Source organism: Suncus etruscus, chromosome 9 (assembly GCF_024139225.1).
Source record: "Suncus etruscus isolate mSunEtr1 chromosome 9, mSunEtr1.pri.cur, whole genome shotgun sequence".
Classification (NCBI taxonomy): Eukaryota; Metazoa; Chordata; class Mammalia; order Eulipotyphla; family Soricidae; genus Suncus; species Suncus etruscus.
In genome coordinates, this window is record NC_064856.1 from 67,022,646 (window position 1) to 67,041,091 (window position 18,446).

At 45.1% G+C, this 18,446-nt stretch overlaps 1 protein-coding gene and 2 non-coding genes across 3 annotated transcripts in view; 2 read left to right on the forward strand and 1 right to left on the reverse strand.

Annotated features, from left to right (window-relative positions):
- PLEKHA7 (pleckstrin homology domain containing A7) overlaps positions 1 to 18,446 on the reverse strand; it is a 245,111-nt gene that overhangs the window by 132,679 nt on the left and 93,986 nt on the right. The gene's annotated exons all lie outside the window — the stretch shown is intronic.
- Positions 419 to 525, forward strand: LOC126019637 (U6 spliceosomal RNA). The gene has a single exon (XR_007499269.1). It is a non-coding gene; the product is annotated as a U6 spliceosomal RNA (small nuclear RNA).
- Positions 11,836 to 11,964, forward strand: LOC126019382 (small nucleolar RNA SNORA51). The gene has a single exon (XR_007499105.1). It is a non-coding gene; the product is annotated as a small nucleolar RNA SNORA51 (small nucleolar RNA).

The window sequence follows — 18,446 nt, forward strand, 5'->3', positions numbered from 1 at the left end:
AGGAAACCACACATCCTAGCTACCCTGGGGGTGAGGGAAGAGGATATGGGTGGTAGGACAAAAACGGAGGTGTAGTGAGGACAATTTGATGATGGGAATTCCCCCTGATTTTATGTAAATATGTACCTAAAATATCATTGTCAACAATATGTAAGCCACTATGATCAAAAATAAAAAAATAAAAAATAAATAAAAAATAAAAAAAAAAACAATGGGTGAGGGGCCGGAGAGATAGCATGGAGGTAAGGCATTTGCCTTTCATGCAGAAGGTCATTGGTTCAAATCCCGGCATCCCATATGGTCCCCCGTGCCTGCCAGGAGCAATTTCTGAGCATGGAGCCAGGAATAACCCCTGAGCACTGCCGGGTGTGATCCAAAAAGCCAAAAAAAAAAAAAAAAAAAAAAAAAACAATGGGTGGTGCTCACTTCGGCAGCACATATACTAAAATTGGAACGATACAGAGAAGATTAGCATGGCCCCTGCGCAAGGATGACACGCAAATTCGTGAAGCGTTCCATATTTAAAAAAAAAATGGGTGATATACCCCATCTTCTTAGCGAACTAAGAGGGCAGCAAGATGGGCTAAGCTCAAAGGCCAAAGCTTTCTACAAGCATGAGATGAGTCACACAGTGGAGCTGCCTAACGTTGGGGTCCTCAAGGCTTGGCTTCCATTCCGATTCCCAGTGTAATTCTGGAAAAATGACAGAACCCTACAATCTCCTACTGTCCTATACAAGGGAGAGTGTAATGTATGGTTTTGTTTTGTTGAATTTTGTTTTCTGTTTTTGCCTTTTTGTTCTTTTGTGGAACAAGGTAATTTTGATGAAATGAAACTTACTTAGAAAAATTGTGAGTGAGGGAGAAGGAAAGAAATATGTGTTTGAGAGAACACTGGGGGCTGAGAGATAATACAGCAGAGAGGATGCTTGCTTTGCGTTCAAATGACCTGGGTTCAATCCCAGCACTCCATACGGTCCTTGAGCCCACTTGATGTGATCTCTGAGCACACAACTAGGAGTAAATCCTGAGTACTGCTGGTTATAGCTGCAGAACAACATTTTTAAAAATAAAATTAAGGGGCCGGAGAGATAGCACAGCAGTGTTTGCCTTGCAAGCAGCTTTTCCAGGATCTAAGGTGGTTGGTTCGAATCCCGGCATCCCATATGGTCCCCCATGCCTGCCAGGAGCTATTTCTGAGCAGATAGTCAGGAATAACCCCTGAGCACCACCGGGTGTGGCCCAAAAACAAACAAACAAAAATAAATAAAAATAAAATTAAAATTAAGGGGTCGGAGTGAGAGCACAGCGGTAGGGCGTTTGCCTTGCATGCAAAAGGACGGTGGTTCAAATCCCGGCATTCCATATGGTCCGAGACTTCCAGGGACGATTTCTGAGCATAGAGCCAGGAGTATCCTTTGAGCACTGCCAGATGTGACCCAAAAATAAAAATAAAAAAAATTAAATTAAATTAAATTAAAGGGCCAGAGTGATAGTACAAGCAGGTAAGATGTTTACCTTGCATGTGGCTAACTGGGTTCAATCCCTGGCATCCAATATATGGTACTCCAGGTTCGCCAGGAATAATTCTTGCGCACAGAGCCAGGAGTAAGACCTGAGCACTGCTGAGTGTGGCCCCAAAACAAAACAAAACAACTACAAAAAACAGAAACAAAAACAAATATTAAAAATGAGAGAGAACACAGACTTGAAAAGCAAGCAAAGGAACAGAGATAAGCAAATGAGATACATAAGGTAAAGTAGAACATAGACTTAAAGAACAAGCCTTGTTTTTAAGAAAACTGCTCAAATCTCCTCATACCTGATACTGGCCTGACATTCTGGGTAAAATGCAAATTCTGGGGTTCTTTTCCAGAGATTTTGCATTGTTAGCAACACCCAAGGGGAATCTGGTAGATGGTGGGCAAACTGCTACTGGAAAGCACAGAAATCTGGAAAAAACAAGGAGTGTATTATTTTCTAAACAGGATTTATGAGCTTGAGACATGGTACCCTCAGCACCTCATGGGTTAATCTTCCTGCCTCTCCACCTGTGAGGAAACTACCTGAGGCTCTCTCAAGGGAGCCCCAACTTCTCTAAGTCTGAGGAGGCCCAGGAGGCAAAAAACTAAGGAGCAGTTGAAACCACAAAAGCAGCCTGTCAACTTGAGAAGCAACTCACAGAACAAAGGCTGGATCAGAAACACTCCAACAAAGTGGGAGAAAGCGATAGGACTGAGGACATCTAGTTATATACATTAAACCAGAAGCTGGGTTTGCACAGAGTGAGAGCACATGGGTTAAGGCATTTGTTTTATATGCCCTGACTCTAGTTTGATCCCCAGCATCACATGAGGTGTGCCCCTCCTTACCCCCAACCACCATGAGGAGTGATCTGTGAGCAGAGAACCAAGAGAAACTCCGAGTACTGCTGAGTGTAGCACCTGCACCCCTTTATGAAAAAACAAAAACAAAAAACAAAGAACATAACCATTCTCCAATTGTAAGAGATCCCAAGGGAAAAACCAACTTAATGGTGAGGTTCATTCACTTGTGGCAATAATCCAGTCCTTTATTGACTCCTCTGGGAAGAAGTGGTTGCAGCATTCAGGGGGAAACTAGCAGAAGTGAGGCTGGGGCTCCACTGCACATTCACGAGAGGCACCTACTGTTTTGCCCTAGCTGTCGTCTGACCCCAAATGAACATCCTTCCTCCTCATCCATCATCCCTCTCAGGACCTGACCCCCATCCCTCCAACAATTAAAGGAAACAAAAGTAGATCCTTGCTCTGGCTAATAAAACAGATGTAGCTACCTCGTCTTTACAGGATAGTGCCAGAGCCATTCCTCACCACCAGGATACATAAAATATCAAATACATAAAACACCAACTACATAAAATATCAAGCCCCTTTATAAAATGGCAGAATATTTGCATATCAGGCAAAACACATGCTCACATTTTTCTGAAATATATCTCCATATTACTAATAATACTTAGTACAATATAAGTGTGATATAAATGGTAGCTCTACTGTTTTGTTCTGGGGCTAATGACAGGGGAGAGTGGAAAGGGCTATATGCATTCAGCACAGGCACAGTGACTACAGGCTGAGCTGTAGATCACAGTCTATGATCCAAAATGAGTAGAAACCACACAGGTAGAAACTGCAGACATAGATGGCTGAGAAGATCAACAGACTCTATTCCACTTGTCCCTTTCTAGCTCTACCCTCATCCCGATTGTATCTTCTGCTTAAAAAAGCCAGGGGGCATTGCCACAGCATATCCTGGTGACAAGATCAGGCTGGACCCAAGCACAGGACTTTCCACCAACCATTAGCAATGGGAGAAATAACAACAACCGCTTGGATGCCATGTTCTTTCTGCTTCCCCAAAGGAAGGCCCACCTACAAACTGTAGGATCACCTACACACTGTCACTGACCTCCCATAAACATCCTCCCACAATAGGAAATAGGGAGCTGAATGTGGCAGACAGATCTAATTCCTTTTTCTGGGTGAATCGCTGAGCATTTGAATTATCTGGGCAATGTTTTCCAACATGATGCCAGAGTCTGAAGCCAGCCAGACCTACTGGTGCTAGTGCCAGGTGTGTGTATATTTGAAAAGCCTCACAGATGAGTTCTAAACCACAGGATAAAGTGGCATTCACTGGGCTAATGACTGTCAGTGAGGATGCTCCAAGTTGCCAACCACATATGGCTCCAAAGTGAATTGGGGATAACAATAAAGGGACACAAAGGGAAAAGACTCTCCTCCTCAACGGGAAGATAAGTCATCTCTAATATGGAAATATTAAATAGGAATTGAGAGGCAGAGAATTTACCTTTTACAGGCAGTGCTCAGGGTTTACTACTGGCTCTGTGCTTAATGGTCACTCCTGGAGGAGCTTGTGGGGGCCATAAATGGTGCTGGGAACCCAACCCAAGTGGGCTGGTGCAAGGCAAGCACTCTTATCCTCTATACTCTCTCCATCCCAGAGAATCAAGTCAGATAAAACCAGCCAGGAGTTTTGCCTCATGAATGCCTGATCCAGATTAATCAAGTTCTAGGACTAAACCCAACACTCTAGGAAGGAATGACAAGCACAAGTCCAGGTCACAAGCTGAGAATAGAGAAGCACCTGGGCACATCAGTCAGTTTTGTTAAAAGCAGGATCTCTGGGTACAACAGGGAGGAAGGGGGCTGTTGGAGATCAGCCAGTCCTCAGAGACACTTTAGGCTTGGGCCTTCTTTGAGTGTCCAGTCATGCTTAGAAACTCCCAAGGTACAAAGACTCAATTCCCAGTCTGTTTCCTGAAGGACTTATTCTACACTGCTGAGTTAGGGCCAACTAACACTAAAGGGCCTGAGTGAGAGAGGTAAGAGACCCATGAAGTTGCAGCTATATTCATTTCCCTTCCAAATTAACATTTTTCAGCCCTTTCATAGACTGTCAGCTTCCAACAAAGGATCCCAGCAAAGAAAGATAATCAAGGCCTTTTGGGCAGAGGACAACAAGGCCCTTTTAATGTCCACGGTAGACCCTCTTCTCCCACAAAAACAACAGCCTCCCCAGGGCCAGAATGCACTCAAACATCCCTGCCTGCCACCACCCTCCTCCACTGAACATGTACCACTTGCCCAATGCAGTTGGGATGAAGGCACCATGACTGGTCCTCTGCTCTGGCCACATTCCTTCTTTCTCAAGGAGTGACTCTGATCGTCCCATGGTGGCCATGGTAGAGCACCACCTGGAATGCTAATTGCCCCCCAGGGGTTCTGCACAGGGCACCGGCAAGGCTGGGTGGTTGGCCTCCAGGGCACGGGCCCTCTCAGATTCGGAAACCCTACCTGGTGTTATCGGTAGCAACCTGATGCAGGGACCGCCCTCCCAGGCGCGACAGCAGTAGGCAGAGACCCTCAAGTTTCCTCCAGGGTAACATAAGGCTGGCGGTCAGCGCCACGGTATTCAGGCAGCCGGAGTGCGGAGAGTGGGCTGCCTGCGGATGGCCAGCAGCTGCACCGTGCTCCACTGAGGGCCACGGGGGGAGGATTTAAAGGCTGCTGAAGAGATGTAGGTTAGATTCCCAGACAAACTTCCTGAAACAGAGGGAAGCATTGGAAAGGCTGACCTGTTACTAGAGTTTCACTGGGAGCCACAGAGGCTGATTGTGCTGCCTGCCAGGAAGCTGGCTAGAAGCAAGGAGGCAGCCTGCTATACACGAAGACTCGGAGGTCTGACGCACAGACTTCACCTGCCTGGCCCTCAGCTGCTGAAAATCCAAGGTTTTTGTTTGTTTTGTTTTGTTTTGTTTTGTGATATAAAGCAAATAGGTTCCTCCAGTTTGCCTTTTTTTGGTTTTGGGAGTCATACCTGTTGGTAATGCTCAAGGGAACATGCAGTGGTGAGATGGATTTGGGCTCCTACATGCAAAGCATATGCTTTTGTCCCCTGGGTCATCTCCTTGGGCCCACTTTTTTTCTTTTATTTAATTCAATTTTATTTTTATTTTTGGCTTTTGGGCCACACCTGGCGGCACTCAGGATTACTCCTGGCTCTGCTTTTAGAAATCATTCAGGGATCATATGGGATGCTTGGGATCATATGGGATGCTTGGGATCAAACCTGGGTTCATCCCGGGTCAAGCCACGTGCAATGCAAAAGCCCTACCACTGAGTTATCACTCTGGATTGGGCCCATTTTTAAGTGAGGGCCAGAGATGTGGTGTACAGCAGAGAGAATACTTGCCTTACATATGACCAACCAGAATTTGAGCCCCATAACTATGTCCTCTGAGCCCCACCAGGAATGATTGTTGGCACAGAGTCAGGAGTCAGCCCTCAACACAGCCAAGTATGGTCTCCAAGCCCCAAAAAATAAAAGTTCAGAAAAAAATTTAATGTCCCAGTGGTAGGCATTTAAGAAAATGTTTTAGTTTTTTGGATTTTTTTAGAAAAAAATTTTTAATTCAAATATGTTCACGTATTTTAATGGAAATAAGTATCTGTGTGTTTTCATGGATGCAATTTAAATGTGGAACTATTGAATAAGAAATGAATAAATCATTGGCATCGCTACCCTACAGATAGTCGTATACAAATAAAAGCATTTTAAAGGACTGTGTAGAAATCTATAAGTTGCACATGATATAATATTAAGTAAACAAAGCATATTATAATTTTGCAGAAAGAAAAACTGTGTAAGACTCAAAACAGAACATAGGGCTGTGATATGCCAATATTTAGCAATCATCACCTCAGGATGTGGAGGTGTTTTTATTTTCTTGTTTGGGAATATTTTCCCAAATATTTTTTTTAAAGCACATTACCTTAGTAACCAGAAGACATAGACACAGAAAGAGCAGCCTATTCTGACACACTTTGGAGCCATAAATCCACTTCATCAGCACAGCCATTATTCCCAGAAAGCAGAACAGTGACACTCAATCTTGTACTTGGCAAGACAAATTTTCTCGCTTCCAAAATGGCTCAGCACACCCGCTGCAGCCACCCGAAAACCACGTATCACTTCCGACTGGTGGACAGGGGCTTCCCCCTCAAGGATTCTTGCCTAGGGCTCTAGTTCAGGGGTCATACCCACCCACATCCAATGACAATGTGCATGAGTGAGTTGGGAAGGCAAGGAATCTAGTAGAATTTTACTAGATTAACTCTCTGAAGTACCAAACTGCCAGAGTGAGAAGAGGTCAGTCTTTACTGAAGTCCACTCAGTGCTAGGTAATAGGCAAAATGCTTAACTCCACATCAACTTTACATTATACACCTAAAGATACATCCAGAATCTGTGTAAACTTGTCTTAAATCACAGCAAGTTGGTGAAGGCTGAGCCTCCAGGCTGGTTTTGGCCCCTTTGCAAAGATACAGAACAGGCTTCTTCCTCCCAGACTAAAAGCACCACCTTCGGCACCCTGACTCAGGCCACTTGCTCTTTTGTGTCCACATTCTCTCTGCTGCTGCTGCCCAAGAGCACAAAAGCACTGGATCTGCATGGACACCTCAATAGCCTCATAGCCTGCCTTATTCTATCTCTTTCAGATCACCTGGAGTTACAAGATGAATGGAATCACTAACAAAACCCACTAAGGGTATCTAAAATGCTGATTGGGGGGTGGGGGGCATAGGATTGGGAGTAGGGCTCTATTATAGTTCAAAGTAAAAAAGCACATTTCTCAGGAGCCCCTTTGTGCTCATATTTCTGAGGCAAGCAGTGTATTAACCCTTTTTTGGAGGGGGAGGGTCTTGGCTTACTCCCAGTTTTGTACCTAGGAATCATTCTGGTGGTGTTGGGGATTGAACCCAGGCTGATTTGGTACAAGGCAAATGCATTATCTGCTGTACTTTCTCTGGCCTCCTTTTCCCACTTTAATAGGCAAGAAAACTAAAGATGGGGTGTATGTGTACTTGATCAAAGTCTTGTAAACAGAACTATGACCCCTAGAATAGAGGTCCTGATTTCCGGCCCAGCAATCTTTGTATCACTGAGGAGAATGTTAAGGCTGCAGGCCCTGGAACCTGGAACCTGAGAAGAGCCTGGGACTCTTAGCTGTGTGGCACTGGGCCCATCCACTCAATGGTCAAAAAGTCCAGTTCCCTGATCACAACCTGAAGGAAATAACAGCCCCTAATTTGAGGAGCTGTGGAATTGAACAGGATCACAGAGGTCAGAAGTGAGTAGTATGTTTGTATGCTGCCTGCTGTGACCACAAAACCCTGAAGGCACAGCAACACTTCGCCAATGCCCACCAGTGAAACCAGCCCTAGAAATTTCTGTGTGGGAACACACTGGAGGCCAACAGGGAGGTAGAGGAAAACCATTTTCTTCATGGCAGGGTCTGCCAAAATTTCTACCATTTTTAACTCTTCCCTGGTTTTTAGATCTTCCCCAAACCCTGATTGTTCCTGTGCTCTAGCCAACAATGCTGTGTTGTTCAGACCTGGTGATGGTGCTGAAGGTCACCAGGGCCATATGCATTGGTTCTCAGGGGGACCTCATGGTGCTAGGCATCAAACACAGGGCTTCATTCACGCTAGGTATGTATCCAGCCCTATGGAAATGTTTTTCTTTTTTTGCCTTCCCTTTGACCAGGGCTTATACATATACTTGACTTCAGTGTGCTGGAGATCATCACTTCGTTGTGGTACTAGAAAGCCACTGGGTTCATGCACAGAGCACAAGGGAACTGAAATGGAACACAACCCCTCTCCCCTGAAAGGTAGGTGATCAACCACAGTTCATCCCTGGCCACTATTCCTCCTTACCTTTCTCATAGCCTAAGGAATAGCCCTATTCCTTAGCTTGTGACCCCATATCACTTTAACCTCTGCTGTCTATGTTCTCTTCCCCACTCTGCACTGACCTTCTTGTATGAGTCTATCTGATCATGCAGGCCCCTCAAGATGATCCAGAATAATCTCCCAAGAGTCTTCACCCTGCCACTGCTCTGAAGAATATGCAGTTGAGTGTGGGGGGCACCACTCATGCCCCTCACTCCCACACACAGATCTTCATGCACAGACAACACTGGCTATTTTTTCCTATGAAAGAAACTGAGCTCCATGGCATACAAGAAATCAACCTTCCTGGCTGGCATAGGAGGGACCCAAAATCTTGATGCCATATTTTAGCCTAAAGAAATATTACCCCGCCCCCTGCCCGCTGCCTGCACACACACCAAAAGCTGGACCTCTCTCTAACTGGCAATTCTGGGTATTTTCCAGCTAAATTGAGCAGCTCATACTGATAACTTCATTCCTTCACTCTATATAAAACCCCACTAGTTGATCTCCTGAACTCTCAAAGCCAGAACAGATGACTCAGTCTCCCAAAGCAGCTGGTAGCTGTACTGTAGACTGACAGGCAGGATCTATATCTTCCTAACGCTGACAGCCTGCATCTCATAGTCACCATGTGAGCAGAAGCCAGAGGCAGCAGGATAAGGGTTCTATCAGTTACCAGCATGAGTCAGGTTTGATAAATACTGCTTATGACAAATACAGCACAGTCTTTTAAATTCTATCAGAACCAAGCTTTACATGAGCAGACAAGGATGGCAACCTAGCAACCCAACCACATTCATCGCCACTGAAGCATAAGACCTGAACAAGTCAGACTCCCAGAGGAAGGACTGGCTGGGGTCAAGGTCACTCATCCTGTGGAATGCAGCAAGTGGTAGGATGGGCGAGAAAAGGAGCTCAAGCTGAGATATAAATCTTGACTCTCCAACTTATCCTTTGAGACTCCACACCTGTTGGTCACCCACCCTAAGCTTTCTCACCATAGAACAATGAATCCTTTAGCTGCAACATACCAAGATACCAGGAAGATGCCAACAGCTGGTATGTTTTCTTGAATAACTGGCCCTTTCCTCCTGAAAAACACATGACAGGGCAGGAAACTCTTCTTGGAGAGTGCCACCTGGTGTCTATGTCCTTTCCTCCAGTGCTGTGTGCACACACGCGCGCGCACACACACACACACACACACACACACACACACACACACACACACACACTAACCTCCCTGATTTCTGACATTGCCCATCCAACATAGTACCTCCACTACCTCCACTATTTTTCTTTACATATATCTTGCAGACTTTAGACACAATCCTAAGCAATCATCACTGCCAAATCATAAGATAATGTACTGGCTCTATTTCTCTAGGAAAACACGCACAAAATTATATGCTCATGTATAAAACAATCCAAGTAAATATTCACCCCTATTATTTTATATCCTTCCCCACAGGGAACTGAATAGAACTGAATTCTGATTCAGAACTCAAATTACACAGAGTCCCAGATCATTACAAATCCCTGGGACTCACCATCAACCAACGAGAAGATGGTACCGGGTCTATTTAAACTTTTTCCCATGCATGATCTCTTTTTCCCCAAAAAAATGTTTACATAATTCCAGGTATTCAAGTACAAAAAACAGGTATAAGACAAACCAAACATTGGCTAATAATAGAGAATACAAAATCTGTGGGGTTTTGGGGTTGTTTTTTTTTTTTGGTTTTTCGGGCCACACCAGTTTGATGCTCAGGGGTTACTCCCTGGCTAAGCACTCAGAAATTGCCCCTAGCTTGGGGGGACCATACGGGACACCGGGCGATCGAACGGTGGTCCTTCCTTGGCTAGCACTTGCAAGGCAGACACCTTACCTCTAGCCCCACCTCACCGGCCCCAAGAATATAAAATTTGTTTTAAAACACTCCACCTTTAGTTACATGGCCCAATGTGAGGTCATAGCCCCCAGTTTAAGAAGCTGGGGTGTATCTAACATGGGAAAATACTATACATACCAATAAGTTCTTATCTAATAGAAATGAGAACACACAAATGTTGTAGTGCAATGAGACCTTACACCCTGAACATTGACATAAAGACCTGGCACAGGCCTCAGAAGAATGGGCATTCTCCATTTACCCCTTGATCTACAGAAGACATTTACAAAACATCCAAGGTTGTATATAACATCACTCGGAGGCATTCCTGTACCAGGGACGACCCTACAGCTGCTCTGACATCGATCTACTCAAAAGAGACACCGCTTAACACTGAGAAGACAACAAGAACAATGACCTGCTTACTGGACAGGGCTTGCTGTATTGCCCCTTTATGGTGAGGTTTGTCTATAACATCACCTGGAAGCAATCCTCTACCACGGAAGACCCTACCACTGCTCAGACATCGTCCTGCTCAAAAGAGACTTCCCTTAACACTGAGAAGACTTAACAACAACAACAACCTGCTTACAGGACAGGGCTTCCTGCATTGCCCTTTCATGGTGAGGTGAAACGAGAAGGCACTCCACATCATGACTTCAATGTAGGACATGCAGATTCCAGAATCTTTAATACAGAAACATGAGACCAACAACAGAGACTGTGTGATAAGTGTGTTGGCGCTACGGACAATGTCTTGGAGCGAACGATAACTTTCCTGAGGCCTAGAGCTGGTCTTATGCCAGGAAACTTCAGGGGTAGGATCTCTTTGTATTTGGGCCAAGGTTATTCCTTTCCATGCCTCTCATATTTTGGTGGGCCTATGCAAACAACAATTGCCACTCTAACACCGTTTTTACTGTGCTCCTTTGACTCTAATCCTTAAAACGCACCCACTTAAAATTTGAGGTTAACTTAAGCTAATATGCATGTACATGGAAATGTAAAAAATACTATGCCTCTAATGTTTAAGGAGTTACGTAAGTTTGATGGCTTTAGATTGCCTTGTGTGCTGTTAAGAAATATTATAATGTGCTACAATCTGGGGACTTGAGGGACAAAGTAATTGCACATGGATTCTGTTTTATTTATCTTAACTTTCTTTGGTGAAAGTTCAAAGTTAAGGTATCAGCAAGGGGACTTCTTCTGATAATTATGTTATGGGTGATTGTCCTTCCACTGTAACTTTACCTTATCCTCTTTCTTTGCATCCTTTGTTCTCATAATTCAAAATAAAAAAATTATTAAAAAAAAAAAAAGAAGCTGGGGTGTAGACCATCTTCTATGTTATTAAGCTTCTGAGGTAAAGTTTCTGAAGACACAGAGACAAGATCTTAAAGATACCATGTAATGGGTCCAATTTATTTCTAGAAATGTTCATTAATGTTGCATTTCTGAGATGAGAAGTGAAAAAAATTAAGAGGCCCTAGATTTCTATCTTATTACAACTGTGGCCTGATGAAAATAGATGATATGTTTCAGGGACCACTAAGGCAAGCACAAACCACTATTTTAAAAAATAAAAAATCAAGAATTTATATATATATATTTTTTTTTAAATAAAAAAAAAAGAAAAGATAAGACCTCCCAATTCTTACCACAGGCTATGTTCTTTACACTGTATAGAAAGAGGAGGTACAGTAAATGTACCCCATATACACCTCAACACAGGCCCTTTGCCTGGTTTGTATTGTGAATTGGGGGACAAAAAAGGCAAGAATGAATGTCATTTCATATAAACTGAATCTTGCATCTCAAAATGAGAAGGAAGATCAGGACAATGAGAAAGGACAGACATATCTGTCATATGCCCTCCTCCACCAAAAACTCTGCTTTTCTTTCAAGAGACCTCTTATACAGTGGCTTTCATAAGAAAAGGCACTTGATTTTGCAATTAAATAACCTCGATTTGAATCTCACCTTGGGTGGTTAGCATTCTGGGCTAACATTTAATATCCTAGCATCAAGAGTAATAAACTGGGCATTACCTTTTCCTTGTTAAGGGATTGGGGCAGGAAATCTGTGGAAAGCCTCAGGGGTAGGTACACACACACAATAGCCATTTACCATGACCATTATGCTTTTCTTAGTTGCTGAGAACACAGTTTCCTTTCCCACCTACAGATCAACTGTTGAAGGCAGGAAGGCCTCTAACTCTTCAAAGTACCCAGCATACTCTGTGTGTGAGAGAGAGAGGAGGGAGAGAGAGGAGAGAGAGAGGAGAGGGAGAGAGAGGGAGAGAGAGAGAGAGAGAGAGAGAGAGAGAGGGAGAGAGGGAGAGAGTGAGAGAGAGAGAAAGAGAGAGAGAGAGAGAGAGAGAGAGAGAGAGAGAGAGAGAGAGAGAGAGAGAGAGAGAGAGAGAGAGAGAGAAGAGCTTGGACTCATAGATAACGAACCAAAGCTGATAGGAAACTGGCTTTTCCCAGAGATGCACAGACATATAACAAATCTTCCCTGGCAAAAACAAATGTTCCCTCTTCCTAAAAACAAAAATATCTACAAAATGCACAAAATGGAAGAAGTAGTTGTCTGAAGTTCTTGGGTCATGCTCCCCCACTCCATGCTATTTTTCTTTGTAATAAATGTTCTACAGTGCGTACGTAAAAGGAAAATGTAGTAAACTCATGACAAAGGTGCCTAACACTGTGTACCTCTGAGTCACCAAGTCAGCCTTGGAGTCTCGTTGCTACCATGCCCTGTTCTGGCTTCCGGATCACAGCAATCACACCACTTCCCAGTACCACAAAGCAGGACACCCACTTTATAAGACTGACTGATCATGACATCAAGGGGTGTCAGAAATATTAGCCCCAGCAGGAAGCACTCTGTACCACTCATCCCCCCCCCCACAGCAAGCCTTCAGAACCCAGTGGCTTTTCACCCTGTGTTCCAAAGCAGATCTTTATTGTTCACTCAAGTCACATGCTCAGAGACCATCCTTGTCATGAAGGGAAAGAGTGTCCACAAAGCCATACCTGCGTTCTTATTCTAGCTATATATGAGCTTCAAGTCAAAAAGAAGATGAAATCAGGCTAAGATCTAAACCTTCATGAGCATCACCCTTGAGGGAAACACCACCATTGAGAGTCCTTATTTTTTATAGGGCACTTTGTTTCATCTGTCTTTTTTTTTTCTTTTTTCCCTCTCAACAGAGTTAGAACTTTGTACTTTAGTGCTCAGTGGGGGAATCATTTGAGCAGATCTGGGAAAAGGCAAAATAACCAGAAGCATCAGAAAGAAAGTAGAAATAATCCACCAGCACTGTCAAGTCCAAAATAAACAGGATGTGTGGGGAGGGGCCAGAGAGATGGTATGGTTGCCTTATACGCAGCCAAACTTGATTTGATCCCAGGCACCACATATGGTTCTGTGAACACCACCAGAAGTGACCCTTGAACACAATACTATGAATAATTCCTGAGCACAACAGGGTGTAGTCCAAAGCCTGCCCATTACCTGCCAAAAATGGTGACAGCCAAAAAAAAGATGTTTGTCTCTAAATCCCATGGGGTATACAAGGGAAGAGAGTGGGGCAGAGAGAACAACAAAAGGAGTTCTTTCACTTAAATATGTATAGAGGATTGCTCTGGGATATTAGACTCAATAATAGCAAGGGTGGAAGGGAAGCACTATGCAAACATTTACAGAAATATCTGTTCAATCCTGTCCTGAGAGGAAGAGGTTTTTAAAAGCATGGTTTTCACAGAGGTCAGCTACCACAAGTCCTGAAGGCACTGCTTCCTCAGTTTCCTCAAATGTGCATCATAAAGATCTCCATTATACAATGCTGTGGGAACCAAATGAGATGACACATGAAGGCACTGAAACAATGTCAGGCACATAGGCATTGTTTTTTGTGCTGTATTAGTTTGCGTAGATTTTTTTCCCCTTTGAGAATTATGAGTCAGATTTTACTATTCTCACAAGACACTGGCTTGAAGAAGTAAAATCACTTGTTGAGCCACATGATGTGCCAGGTATGTGACTGCTCCTGAAATTACTTCTCATTATCCTGGTGGCTGGGCTAGGATGGTACTTTAGCAAGCATCTGGACTTACTATCTCCCCAAGTTAGCTGCACTATGTGCCTACAGTCAGGGATCCAAAGATCCTGGAGCCTCTGGAAAACGTAAAACTGGGGGCCGGGCGGTGGCGCTAGAGGTAAGGTGCCTGCCTTGCCTGCGCTAGCCTAGGACGGACCGCGGTTCGATCCCCCGGCGTCCCATATGGTCCCCCAAGCCAGGAGCAACTTCTGAGCGCATAGCCAGGAGTAGTAACTCCTGAGCATCACCGGGTGTGGCCCAAAAACCAAAAAAAAAAAAGAAAACTGAAAACAGGTTTGATAGGAGGGTTGGAAGAAACTCTAAGGTAGGACCCTTGACCCTCAGAGTTTAGGTGTGGCCTTAGAACTCAGCCAGAATGGCATTCCTCATTTTCTACAAAAAAAAAACCCACCCTGAAAGTATCTAATCTTTGTCTAGATAAAACAAAGAAAAAGCCTCTTAACGTTGGGGCCAGAGTAATAGCACAGTGGGTAGGGTGTTTGCCTTGCACTAAGACATGGATTCAATTCCCACCATCCCATACGGTTCTGAGTCTGCCAGGAGTAATTTCTGAGCACAGAGCCAGGAGTAACCCCTGAGCACTGCCAGTTGTAGTCCCAAACCAAACAAACAAACAAAACCTCTTAAAAAGCATTTTAAGAAAAGTTCCAAGAAATTTTACAAGAAATTTTCCAAAATATTAGCCCTGATCTACAACAAAACAGATTCACTGCTGAAAAAAGGGGGAGGGGCTGGAGCGGTAGCACAAGTGTTAAGGCGTCTGCCGCGCATGTGCTAGCTTAGGACGGACTGCAGTTCGATCCCTCAGTGTCCCATATGGTCCCCCAAGCCAGTAGTGCTTTCTTAGCACATGGCCAAGAGTAACCCCTGAATATCACCGGGTGTTACCAAAAAAAAAAAAAAAAAAGAAAAAAAAAAGATCTATAGGAGCCAAAATGATAGCACAGTGGTAGGGTGTTTGCCTTGCATGTGACTGACCCGGGACTGACCCGGATTTGATCCCCAGTATCACATGTAGTCCCCTGAACCTGCTAGAAGTAATTTCTGAGCACAGAGCCTGGAGTGCTGCTGGGTGTGAACCCCCCCCCCAAAAAAAAACTTCTTGTGACCTCAAGTTAAAGACAGAAAATAAGCATCAGTATTCAGCCTCAGATTATTAAAATTGTGCTCTTGAGGGATTATATAAAGGAATAAAAAAGTGTTGTGGGTAAAGGATAAAAGGAATATATTTCTCTAATAATATGTGTAGGTTATAATATACCTATAATAAGTTTTGTATGACTGAAATTTTAAAATTAACTCTGAGCTGCTGCTTCAAGGATCCCTAGTTACCTTAATTAATAAATAGATAATAGCTCTAATAGCTCCCAATTAGCAGAAATGTGTTAAATCATCTGCAAATATCTGTTCTACTCCTGACAATTATCCCTGGGAGGGGATGAAGACAGGTGGCCTTAGCCCTGTCCAGCAGGCAAGGAAAATGTGACTCAGAGGCCTGGAGACTCAAAGTGAATAAACAGCAGGATTTGAACCCAAATCTTCAGAGCAAGTAGCTAACACCACCTACTTCAATCCCCTCACTGCTAACTGTACACAGCACAGAGGCATGCAATATTCCCACTATTGTCTTCATGAGAGGCATAAGTCCTAGGGGAAAATGTGGTACTTTTGCAAATCAAGACTACAATGACGGCCAGATCTTCACTCAGTTTTCTCTTTTGGCCAAAACAGATAGCAGGATTAAGGCCTTGCAGGTGCCTCAGTTTGATTTCTGGTACAGTGTATGGTTTCTCGAGCACCAATAAGAGTGACCCTGGACCATAAAGAATAACCTTACTCTTCTTTCCCCACCCCCTCACCCTATCCCTTAAGAAATAGCAGTTTCCTCTCTTGAATGTATGAAGATCCAGAACAAACTTTAAAAGCATCTTTCTCTTAGCTTGGGTACTTCATCCTGACGCAAATCCGAACTGCACAGTAATAACCTCAGAGACCTCCTGAAGGGAACAGAAGACAAGTCCAAGAGCTGGAGACTGAAACCCAGCTGCACAGGGTGCAGGGCAGCCAGGGCAGAGACTCCAGGGCAGAGCCCTCCACATCCTGCTCTGTCTGGTACAGACATTAGGTACTAAAAAAGAGTCTCCATATTAGCCCTATTCAGCCCTCTGAGCTCTTAATGGTTAACTAACTTACCTGGGGCTTTAACACTCTCTTACTCACCCACAATCTTTCTGTTAAGTGTCTCATACTCCCCCACATTTCCTGATATCCTGCTCACTTCTCAGTGTCTCCAGGAACCCAACTCCCCAGCTACTCATTCGGAACTGCTTCCCAGGCAGTTATTAATGAATACTCAGTTCTGACCAGCAGGCTGCAAGGAGAGCAAGCATTCTATGGCAGCCTTGGGCAAACTTCCCACAATAGAAAGAGCTTGTTCATAATCAGGGCATCTCCAATCCCTCAGCTCTGAGCTCACCGCAGATCAGGGCACTCTAACCCCACATATCTTGAGAGAGAAATGCCAATGCTGTGTACACACCACAAACCCAGATGAGAGGCCCCGCATCTTGGATTCCTCTAATTATCGGGGATGTCAGCATCTACAGCCTTTCTGCAACCAACCCCACCTTCATTTCCTCCCTGGTAGGCTGAGGTGAGCTGGGGGCCACCGGACCAGGAACAGTTGTCAGAACCATTCTGTCCTGGAGACAGGAGCCTGGATATGGTGAAACCAAGCAAGCCAAGACACTAATGAAGGGAATCAAAAAAAGGGAGGAAGGATGTGGGGTGCCATGGCCAGCCTCAGAGAACCTCTGCTACAATGCAAAGCCTTACAATCATAGCTCAAATCTCTCTCCAAACCCCTCTAATTCTAATTCCCCTTGACAAATCCCTCTCCTCATAAACTCAGGCTCCTTCTCCAACTCTTCTTCCAGCGTAAGGCCAGTCCTTGTCCCTTCTTGCATGCCCTCTTATCAGCCTCTGAACACGCTCAGGGACCATCACAGCACACACCCATCACCCCTTCCCTTTATAAAGCAGGACTACCCTAAATCCTAAATCGAGCGGGCTGAGTTTCCCAGGTGCTAAGGACAATGCTTCCACCAAAGCTGAGTTAGGCGACTCTCCTGGGGTCTGCTTCCAAGCCACTGCCTTCCTTAAGGGCTCACCTGTGAGACTGCCAGTTTCTGAATCCAACTCTTCCAGTAGGGTGGAGGGAAACTGAAACCACCCGCGCAGGACTCGGGCCAGGTGGGGACTGAGCAGACACTTGCTCACACCCACCCCTAGTCCTCCAGCCCAAAAACCTGGGCACAACCCCCTCCATTTGTGGCCAGGTGCAAGCTTTTCAGGTAGGTAGGGAATGAGAGAGTTGAGACAGGGCAGAGCCTTCCAGAACAGTTCAAAAGCCCACTGAAAACTCAAATCTCACACAAGAAACAGCAATCAGTGGCCCGAGACGGGGGCTGGGCTGGGGTGGGCAGTGAGGTTGACTTCCCTAAGTCAAGGCAAAAAGGTACGGGTTTGGCAGGAGCAGATAAAAATGCCATGCCATCCCACTTCCGGACCTCCCTAGAAAGCCCGGGCTGGTCCTTGGCGCGGGCACCATTGCTAGGGAAATGCCAGCGTCCAAAGACGCAGTCCCTAAGGTTTAAACCTCAGTTGCCAAAGCCAATAAAGAAAAAAAAAAAAGATGGGAGAAAGATGCAACTTACCGTGCTCCAGAAACCCCTCTCCCCTGCTTAAAGGCCCATGAATTATTAAGTCGCCTACTCGGGTGCTCGCTGGCATTGGCCATAAAAGATGAGAAATGTGCTCGGGGCTCGGGCCCCTCTCCTGCAGACCGTGGGGCGCAGGGCAGGAACGGGCCGCCTGGAACAAAGCCTCCACATTCCTCGGGGAAGGTGGGTCTGAAACCGGACCTGTCACAGGCGAAGAGGCTGACCCTTGGCCTCCCTCTGCGCCGGCTCCTGGCGAGAAGGAAAAGGCAGCTGCGAGGGGGAGAGTGTGTGCGCCCCGGTGCGCGCCTTGAGGAATGAATGGCGAGGTCGCTGCGCCCACCTCGCCGTGTGTCCCCACCGCGCCCACGCTCCAGCGCTGCCCCGAGCCAGGGCGAATTTCTGGAAGC